The sequence below is a fragment of the Micromys minutus genome (assembly GCF_963924665.1).
Source record: "Micromys minutus genome assembly, chromosome: 16".
Lineage (NCBI taxonomy): Eukaryota > Metazoa > Chordata > Mammalia > Rodentia > Muridae > Micromys > Micromys minutus.
Genome location: NC_137985.1, coordinates 16,623,689 through 16,634,880, shown reverse-complemented (window position 1 = coordinate 16,634,880; position 11,192 = coordinate 16,623,689).

Below are 11,192 nucleotides of genomic sequence, written 5' to 3'. Positions count from 1 at the left end.
AAGATATTTAGATTTCCAGGATGACCCCTAGACAAGGTCTCTCTAAAGCTGGGGGACCTCTGTTAGAAACCTCCAAACTCTTGAGGGAGTGAATGGCAGTTTCACTGTAAGGGAACCAGGTCGGGAGAACTTTTGGCAGGAGCTAGAGGTCTTGGGTGGAGCGTTATCCCTGGAGTCATGATTTGTTTTGTGGGGTTTATGATTTTGTTCATTTTTGACACAGGGTCTCACTCTAACCCTGACTGATCTGGGAAGATCTGCTTGTCTCTGTCTCCCTCATTGCTGGTATTCAAGGGGTCTGCTACTCCAATTTTGAATTTTAAATGTTATTATTTTATGTGTATGAATGTTCTGTCTGCATGTATGTAGGTGCACCATGTGTTTGCCTGGTCCTGTGGAAATCAGAAAGGGACACCAGATCCTCTGGGACTGGAGTTAGAGATAGTTATGAGCCACTGTGTGGGCACTGGGAATCAAACTCAGGTTCTCTGCAAGACCCACAGTGCTCTTGACTGCTGAACCAATCTCCAGCCCCCTGGATATCATCTTTTAGGTTTTAGTGGAAGACACTGTTAGCCTACCTGGACTCTGGTTCAGATCCAGGACCATTCAGAAGAGCTAGAACTCAGAACCTACGGGGCCGGTAGCTGCTCCCAGGGCAAGCTTTCTGGCCTGATTTCCAGGAACTGCATCAGTGATTTCCTCTATATTCACATGATTACAGAGAAACTACACATCCCATCTATACTCAGTGGGATGGGCTTAGGCTAAGTCATAGCGCATGGCAGGGGTCATGCCAACTACACAGGTACATGCAATAACATGGATGAATTACATAACCATGCTACATAATAAGACAGGTGTAAGAAATGCATGTTTACTATGATTATTTTGAGGTAGGGTCTCACTGTTATCCAGGCTGGCTTCAAATGGACTGCCTGCCTGAACTTCCTAAGTAGTGATGACCACAGGTGACTGCCACCATGCCCACATTATACTGTCTTTTTTTGTGGGTTTTTGTTTTGTTTTGGCTTGGTTTGGATTTAGCTTTTCAAGACAGGGTTTCTCTGTCTAGTCCTGACTGTCCTGGAACTTGCCCTATAGACTAGGCTGGCCTGCTTCTGCTTTCCGAGTGCTGGGATAAAAGGCCTGTTCCGCCACTGCCCGGCTTGTGTTCAGTTTTAAAACTAGGGTGAAGGCTGCTGAGAAGACTCAGCAGGGAAGGTGCTTGCCTCTAAGTCTGATGGTCCAAGTTTGAGCCCCAGGACCCACACAGTAGAAGGAAAGAAGTGACTCAAGTTGTTCTCTGACCTCCCTATACAAGCTGTGGCACACATTCACATCCGCACACATGCATACACACAAACAAATAACACAACAGTTTCCCATGTACTTCTGGGGCCCATTTACAGTTCACAGGCTGGTTTGGTCACACAGTAGTAGCTCCATCAAAAACAGGCTAAACTTTAACACTCAAGGACAAAAGCCCTGCAGGGGGACCAGCCCTAGCAAGAACAGGTCAGCAGAAGGCAGCCATACCAGGAGGCAGAGTGGGAAAGCAAAGACAGCTGGCTTAAGTTATTGCAAGCAGTTAGCAATGGTGGCAGGCATCAAAACCTCCTCTCCTGCAGCAATATGTCCGCTTCTCTTCTCCCAGTGCCCTTGAGTTGGCTGTAAAGGATACAGGGACTTCAAAGAGCAGATCAGCAGGGACTTGGGTGGTCATCAGCTTGACTTCTCTAGCAGGCTGGATGTCATCTTCTCTCATTGCCCATGATGCTCTCTGACTAATATGCTGCAGCTTCAGGTAGCATTAGCAGCTCAGGATCAAGGACCAAGGATGGCAGAGACACTGAAGATGACTGTGACCTGCCCTTTGTGGTCCATAAGTGACATGGTCAGTGCCTGGAGGGGTTTCCCTGGTGGCTAGCTTGAGGAGGTTGGAACTTAGGTTGCACAGGACTGTATAGCTGTTCAGATAACCAGTTTTTTTTTTGTCTGCTTAATAAATTGGGCAAAAATGACTCCAGATGGCCTGGAGAGATGGCTCAGTGGTTAAGAGCACTTCTGCTCTTCCAGAGGACCTGAGTTCAGTTCCCAGCACCCACACCAGATGGCTCACAACTGCCAGTAACTCCAGCTCCAGGGCTCTGATGCCTCTTGCCTCTAAGGACATTAAACTCAGTGCAATATTCCTCTCACACATACACATGACTTTTAAAAATTCTAAAAAAAATAAAATTGTCCTTCCTGAGTATGGGTTAGGTGGCTTTAAAAAAAGAACAGTTTTGGTTTGGGGAATAATGTTCCCTGACTGTTTTAAGAGAAGTTTTCACAGAATGCATAGGTCAGTTATTTGGGAGAATCTACAAAGCAAACAGTAGGAAGGCTATCGAAGGGAAAGGCAAGAGCTTAAAGCAACACCCAGAAAAATATTAGTTAGCAGAGTGAGGACTGCTGGGAAGATGACTCTGCGGAGGGTGAGGGTGGGGGGAGAGCTTGCAGCACAGGGGTGATGACCTGAGCTGGGTCCCCATGCAGAACAAGATGTAGAGAGGGGTTTTTGTCTCTGGCATCCATGAAATGGGAAGCGGAGACGTAAGACACAGAGGTTGGCAGTTTGGGTTAAAAAACAAGACTCAAAGCTCAAAGTAGAAGGTGAGAGCCAATACCTGAGGTTGTCCTCTCACCTCCGTGGTACATGCAAAGGAACACACACAAACACACATACACTCACACACACACACACACACACACACACACCACACATATATTCATGCTGAAAGGAAAAGTATTGGCCCAGGATCCCCAAGACCAAATTCTCAACACAAGGAAGATATATTTGTCAGAGGGACAGAGTATAGGGATAAGGGAGGACACAGAGGAAGAGAATGGGGAAGTGAACAAAGAAGAGGGGGAAGGAGTATTCATCCCAGCAGGGAAAGGACTGCCTCTGGATCACAAGGGGACAGATGTGGCCCATAAAAAATGGCAGTTCATAAGGTAAAGGGGAAAACCGTACCAGGACAAAATGTTTAATTTTAATTGGAGCAGCCAAAGGGGGCTTTTGGTTGCTGGACCTTGGTGGTCAGCTTCAGGAGGAGAGATTGGCCAAATAGGGGACAAGACCTTGGGGGCCAGCTTTAGAAATGTAATCTAATGTTTTTTAGCAAGGCATAAGGAACTAGGGGGAAGGGTAAAGCCTAGAGCCATATTTACCACACTCAAGCTGGCCAGAGTCCCTTCACAGGCTCACAGGGTTTTGAAGAAAAAACCAAAGCAAAATAAACACAAAGAGAAAGAATACAAAGAAAAATTGTACCTATAACCTTAGTATTCAGGTTGCCAAGGCAAGAGGATGGAAAGACGTTCCAGGACAGCCTGGGCTACAGAATGAAACCCTGTCCCAAAAATCAAAAAGTAGGAATGAAAAAAAATGGTCTAGCAGTTAGAAACACTGGCACTAGGCCCAAGTTAGAAGACCCAAGATTGATTTCCAGCCCCAGCATGGTGGCTTACAACCACCATGTTTATAACTCCAGTTCCAGGGAATTCGGTGGCTTTCTCTCGCCTCTTTGGGTACCAGACAGACAGGTGGTTCATAGACACTTATGCATGCGAAACACCCATACACATAAAATAATACAAATAATAAGTAAAAAACTGGAGGCTGTGGTGGCACACAACTCCCAGCATTCAGGAGGCAGAGGCAGTCAGATCACCCAGAGTTCAAAGCCAGCCTGGTTTACACAGTGAGTTTCAGAGTGACATAGTGAAACCCTGCCTCAAAACGAAACGACAAAATCAAATGTAAAACCCACAGAAAACATAAATGAATAAAAGTCGGTCGAAAGGCACAGTGGCGCCCACTTGTCATCTCAGTTCTCAGGAGGCAGAGAGAGTAGGGCTGGTTTTGGAGCCCGCCTAGATTGCATAGAAATAATGACATTGTCTAGGGCCACTAGAGGCTTGAGGAAGCCCTGATTACCTGGCTAATGCAATTGCATGAGCTAGGTGTCACTGATATTAAACTGGGTGCAAGATATTAGAGTTGGTGTCACCGCAGAACCATCAAAGTGCAATGTGTTCCAAGAGTGGAGCTTAAGGGCTTACACTACAGATGCACAGGGCACGCCACTTGATGGTACCAACATGTTGGAACTGGCTATGAGGAGCACACAGGGCAGGTACTTGAGTGATGGTTTGTGACACACTGCTAACATCCCATGCAACTCCTTAAAGGATTGTGTGCCAACAATGGAAGAATCCTGGAAGCATCCAGTGTTTGTTGGCATAGCTGGCAATCTCACTATCACTATACCTTTAGGAACACAAATCAGGAATAGGGCAATTAAATATTTAAATGTTAAAATATTTATTTATTTATTGTGGTGGGTACAACTCATGCCACGGAGTATGTGTGGAAATGAGAGAGCAGCTTTGGGAAGTTGGTTCTTTTCTACCACGCGAATCTTGGAGATCAAACTCAGATCATCAGTTTGTGCCTTTGCCTCCTGATCTATCTCACTGGTCCTGAAATATAATTAAAACCACATCTCCTGCTTATAAACAAATTATCAGGACTCTGCTAACATGTGATATAGGTAATTTATTGACTGTATTTTTAAGACTGTAAAGTTAAGTGGTTTTAAAGGTAACACAAAGAGGGGGATTGAGTGATTGAACTGTGGGAAGTAACTCCCATGTGCATCATGGGAGGAGAGCTTACATCTCTCAGAGGCAAATGTTCACTGCCTGTCTTCAGTCAGAAGTGCCATGTGATAAAATAGATGGAGTGACTAGCCAGGAACTGTGACAGATGTTTAAAGATAAAGCATCGCAAGTACAGAAAGCTCCCAGCTGAGCTACCCGGGACGTCCCCGTTACTATAGTGGCTCCTTCTGCTTTACTTGTTGACTTGCTCTCAAAACTGAAAAGCCAGACTTCAGAAGCCAGGGTGACCTGTAAAGTCTTTAGACCTCTCATTAAAGTCACAGTTAATTGGAAAAATGGGTGAGCTAGCATCTTTCTAACTTTAGTGGATACCGGAGATGAGGCCTATTTATGGTATTCCAAAATTGCTCAAAGAGAAATCAGTTACAATACTAGATTAGGGGAGGGGATTTATGATAAACAAGCAATGATTCCGTTTTAAAAAGTGGCGAGCTGCCTAAATGGGGGCACAAAGTAATGATGGTTCCCATCTGAGAGTAGATTTTGAACATTGCTATGTTAAAAGGATCAAAACTAATAATGGAATCTATCAGTATGGGATCAAGACTATTTCTCTATAAGCCTCAACAGGCACCTGGGCCGGTGAGCTACTAAGGCAATTAAAATGAAGCAGTACCACCAGGTGGACAGGAAGAAATATCCCAGACTACGGCGGATTTGGAAGTATACATTTTGGTGCTACTACCACTTAGTGGAAAAATCTATGTTGCCTGTTTGCAAAGTAAATGACTGTGGAAGAGGACCAAAGACTGCCAAAGTTGAGCTCCCCTCTCACTGCTGCTGCCCAGGTGATGTCACCTCTTTAGAGCAATGCAGTACAAGTTCAGAAAAGTGGCTGGATATAAAATTAACTCAAACAAATCAGTATCCTTCCTATATTCAAAGGACAAACATGTGGAGAAAGAAATTAGGGGAAAGATACCCTTCACAATAGTCACAAAAACTATGAAATACCTAGGTGTGACTCTAACTAAGCAAGTGAAGAACCTGTATGACCAGAACTTCAAACTTCTAAAGAAGGAAATCAAGGAAGATCTCAGAAAATGGAAAGATCTTCCATGCTCATGGATTGGAAGGATCAACATTTTAAAAATGGCCATCTTTCCAAAAGCAATCTACAGATTCAATGCAATCCCCATCAAAATTGCAACCCAATTCTTCATTGAGTTGGAAAGAGCAATGTGCAATTTCATCTGGAATAACAAAAGACCTAGAATAGAAAAATCCATCCTCAACAACAAGAAAACATCTGCAGGAATCACTATCCCTGACCTCAAGCTATATTACAAGGCAATTGTGCTAAAAACTGCATGGTACTGGTACAGAAATAGTCACGTGGATCAATGGAATAGAATAGAAGATCCAGAAATGAGCCCTCACGTATATGGTCACCTGATTTTTGACAAAGGAGCTGTAAACATTCAATGGAAAAAGGACAGCCTATTCAACAAATGGTGTTGGTCCAACTGGCACTCAACATGCAGAAGAATGAAAATAGACCCTTTCTTATCTCCTTGTACAAAGCTCAAGTGTAAGTGGATCAAAGATCTCCACATTAAACCAGGTACACTGAAACTATTAGATAAGAAAGTAGGAAAAACCTTAGAACTCATAGGTACAGGAGAAAATTTCCTGAACAGAACACCAATGATTTGTGCTCTAAGGTCAAATGTCGATAAATGGGACTTAATGAGATTGCAAAGTTTCTGTAAGGCTAAAGACACTGTCAAGAAAACAAAACGGCAGCCAACAGAGTGGGAAAAGATCTTTACCAACCCCTTATCAGATAGAGGCCTAATATCCAAGGTATACAAAGAACTCAAAAAGCTAGACACCAGAGAATCAAATAACCCTATTAAAAATGGGGTACAGACTTAAACAAAAAGTTCTCAATCGAGGAATATCGAATGGCTGAGAAACATCTAAGGAAGTGCTCAACACCCTTAGCCATCAGGGAAATGCAAATCAAAACAACCCTGAGATTCCACCTCACACCAGTCAGATTGGCCAAGATCCAAAACTCAGATGACAACAGATGCTGGCGAGGATGTGGAGAAAAAGGAACACTTCTCTACTGTTGGTGGGATTGTAAACTGATACAACCACTCTGGAAGTCAGTCTGGCGGTTCCTCAGAAAAATGGACATAGTACTCCCTGAAGACCCAGTTATTCCACTTCTGGGCATTTACCCCAGAGACACTCTAACATACAACAAAGATACATGCACCACAATGTTCATAGCAGCTCTATTTATAATAACCAGAAGCTGGAAAGAACCCATATGTCTTTCAGTAGATGAATGGATACAAAAATTGTGGTACATTTACACAATGGAGTACTGCTCAGCTATCAGAAACAACGACTTAACGAAATTCTTTAAAAAATGGATGTATCTAGAGAATATCATCCTGAGTGAGATAACCCAGTCACAAAAGAACAGACATAATATACAGTCACTGATAATGGGATACTAACCCCAGAAAGCCCTGAACACCCCAGAAACAACTCACAGACTGTGTGAAGTTCAACAAAAAAAATATATATATTTTAATTGAAATAGAACTGTATCACATCCCTCTTTCCTCCCTACAGCCCCTCCTAGTTTCTCTCCTATCCCCTCAAATTAATAGCCTCTTTTCCTATATTATTGTTACATATATACATATGAGTATGTATATATACCCACAAATACTTAATTACAACCTTAAAAATGTATTCGTGGTCTTCGTCTTCATGTGTTGCAAGCTTACGTTCTGCCTCTCAAGAGCATTAAAGCTATACCGCAGAAGAATCCCATTTTGTGTGCCGCGTCGTTCTTGCTGGCAAGACGGTTGCGCGGGACAGAAGACGCCGGCACAGGTGACTCAGGATGAAGCAGATCAGGCAAGCATGGACACCGTGTTGGAGGATTGCTGTCATACCTTAGAGAAATGCCTCTTCCTAGCGGTAACATGAGCCACAGACATCGACCCCTGCAGCTGCATAGCTGAGGACCCAGACAGGACCCCCAGCAGCAGCTCGGGCTGGGACTTCACCAGGCTGGCCACTCCTCTCCTCCACCCTTGAGTCTCCAGTTCATTTCCTCAGCATGCTCAGGTGGTGGATAAATACAAGAAGCTCATTTGGTGAATGGCCAAACTGGAGGAGCATTCTAAAGGGCTCCAAATATTTGAGAACAGCCTGCCAGTTTGGATAGTACTGAGCCTAGCGCCTCATGGCGTAAACAACAGACCGACAGACCGCAGTGAGTTACTGTGCTCCCCCGGGCATCCAGGAACAAGCTGCAAGCAGACCCAACATAGACTTACAGTAAACGGGCCCAACCTTCATTTCCATAGATTACTTCATAACATTGAATTATTGCCAGCAAGTTTAGAAGGACTCCACAGATAATCAACCCATAAGTCTAAATACAGCACAGCATGTTCTCTGAGCGTGAGCCTGAATTACTTTCCTCGTAACTAGAAATTTCAAGAATTGCGCAATGACTCTTTTATCACCCCGGGTTTGGGATTTTGCTGACTAATTTCTTTTCCCTGTTGCCTGCAACTGAGAAGCCAAAAAGCCTCTAATTGCCCCCCATATCCTGGAGATTAATGTAAGGGGTGGAGCCAGACCTCAGAGCCCCTGAGGTCTGTAAGGAGGCAGGAGTGCTCACCTCTCAGTCCTGGCCTCTCCTTAACTTCACTCCTACTTTTCCACATGTGGAACTGGGTGGGACAGCTAGCCCACAATGCCTGAGGGGCCCCTTAAAGCCATTAAGGTTGAAAAGGGACCACAGGGACTTTCAGTAGCCAACAGGAACAAAGCTGTTCTTCTGTGAAGAAAAGAGTCGATGTGGAGCTAAATCTCTTCACTCAGGCTTCAGGTGCCCAGAAGAAACAGACAAGCCTCCTCAACCCTCAGAGGGTCTCACAGCAGGTTGCGCAACCTACCAGCTGGCCCCACATCCTGCCTGCAGACAGGAGTGTGGCGAGGGACTTCTTGGGGAAGCCCCTGGACACCTTGCTACTTGCTCCCCATCTTGGTATTTTGGAAGGACGAAGTAATTGACACCCTCAGAGTTTGTAGAGGGTCAGCAGAGTGTGCCAGACAGATTGGGGTGATGTGTTTCTCATCTCTGTCACATGGTCACTTGGGTGCGGGGGAGGGGCTGATGGTTAAGTGGGGGTGGGGGTATAGCCTCCATTGCTGTGGGGGCTGATGGGAAAGTGGGGGTGGGGGTATAGCCTCCATTGCTGCGGAGGCTGATGGGAAAGTGAAAGTCTCAGGAGCAGCCAGGGGCACCATCTCTGCAGAGACCTCCCAGGTCAACAGAGAATGCTAGTGTGATTAGAAATATCTCAGACCACTTGCGGCCCTGTGATTCTCCTTCCCAAGAGCACTGTATTCCCCCAGTCCTGAGGCTGGGAGGCCTGGTGGAAAGGCTCCTCCAAGTCACTTGCAAGGGAGGACCAGAGCCTTCACTCCTCCGTGGGTCCCAACAGCCAGCCAGCCGACGATGTGGAAGGGGCACCGTAAAGTGTTACCACCACTGGAGTTAAAACAGGACTGAGGAAGGATTTTCAGTAGCCAACAGTGACTGAAGTGGGAAGGGTGGAGATTGGGATCTTACCTTCATAGTCAAGCCAGGGTTGGGGAAAACAAAGGCACTTGGTGTGTTAAAGCCTCCTAAACAAACACTCAATACTGGCTGTGTTTAGGTAGCATGTGTCATGTTTTAGGACTAAGTTCCTTTGTACCTCGGATATCTGTATCATACCCTCTCCCTGCAAGGTTCAGGGAGCCTCGGAAAAGGAGAGACAGAGAGACTGCAAGAGCCAGACATGGTAGAAGACTACACAGAAACTGTCTTCCAGACACACACTGCTTGCATGTTTGGACATATGGTGAGAGTAGCAATTCCGACAGCATGCATGCAGTCCCTGCTGCACATAGGGACTCGTAGCGAGTGTTAACAGTTGTGGCAGCATGCACAGTATCTGCGCAGGCAAAATCACAACATGGAGAGGGGAGGTGGGCACAAGTCCCACCCCTAAGCCAAGGAGCAGTGATTGACAGCTGCTGGGAGCCAGAGAGTGGGTTTTCTTTACGCGTTCAGCCCAACTCAGTCAGCCACACATTCTAGGGTAGAGCAAATGAGGCTTGGTGTATTTTAAAAAGTCGTCCAAGAACACACAGAGTTGGGTTGGTAGAGAAGGCAGGGTGGATCTGGGCGGAGGTGGAGAAGAAAGCGTTATCTTGGCTGCTGTTGTTGTAATAATCATAACGACCATGGTGGCTTAGATGAAAATGACCCCGGCGTCTCACATATTTGAATACTTGGTCCGCAGTTGGTAGAACTGCTTGGGAAGGATTAGTGGGTGTGGCCTTGTTGGATGAGGTGTGTCACTGGGGGTGGGCTTTGAGGTTTCAAAAAGCCCATAGCATTTCCAGTTAGCACTGGAGCACGCACGTGCTCTCCCACTCCCTCCTTCCCTCCCTCCTCACGGCTGTTCTCTCAACGTGTAGCTCTCAGATACTGCTCCAGCACCATGCAGGCAGCCTGCTGCCATTTTGGACTGTAAGCAAGCCCCCAGTTAAATATTTTCTTCTATAAATTGCCTTGGCCATGGTGTTTGTCATAGCAACAGGGAAGTAACTAAGACAATGGCCAAAAGTGACTTGTGCTGGAAAAAGTATATTTGGCTCATAGGTTCCACACAGCTGCCCATCAACAGGGGAACCCGAGGCAGGAACTCTGGGCAGTAACCTGGAGCCAGCTGGGCAAGGGGACCCACACCTTTAATCTCAGTATTCAGGAGAAGGTTTGTGAGTTTGAGGCCAACTTGGCATACATGCCAGACCCAGGCCAACCAGAGCTTCATAGCAAGAACCCTCTTTGATATTGGGGGGGGCAGGGAGATTTCTCAATTGAGGCTCTTCCCAGATAACTCTAGCTTGTAACAGGCTGACACAAAGCCAACCAGGATGGGAGCAAGTATGATAAAGTACATTGCTGGATGTAACTCTCAAAAGAAATAAGGGGCTGGAGAGATGGCTCAGTGGTTAGAGCACTGACTGCTCTTCCAGAGGTCCTGAGTTCAAATCCCAGCAACCACATGGTGGCTCACAACATTCTGTGATGAGATCTAATGCCCTCTTCTGGTGTGTCTGAAGACAGCTACAGTGTACTTATAATAAATAAATAAATCTTTAAAAAATGTATTCGTGTATTTTTCTGCAAAAATGATGAAAATTTGTACATTTATCTTTTTAAAATAAATAAATAAATGAATAAATAAATAAATAAATAAAAGAAATGTAAAAAAAAAAGAGAAATACAGTACCATCCAGGTACTTGACTCTGTCATAGATCTGGCCAACGCTGTCCTCACTATGCACCTGTCCTGATCAATGCAAGCAGCTTGCTTTTACCTGGCAAAGGCAAAGAATATATATTTCCATGTCTATCCCAA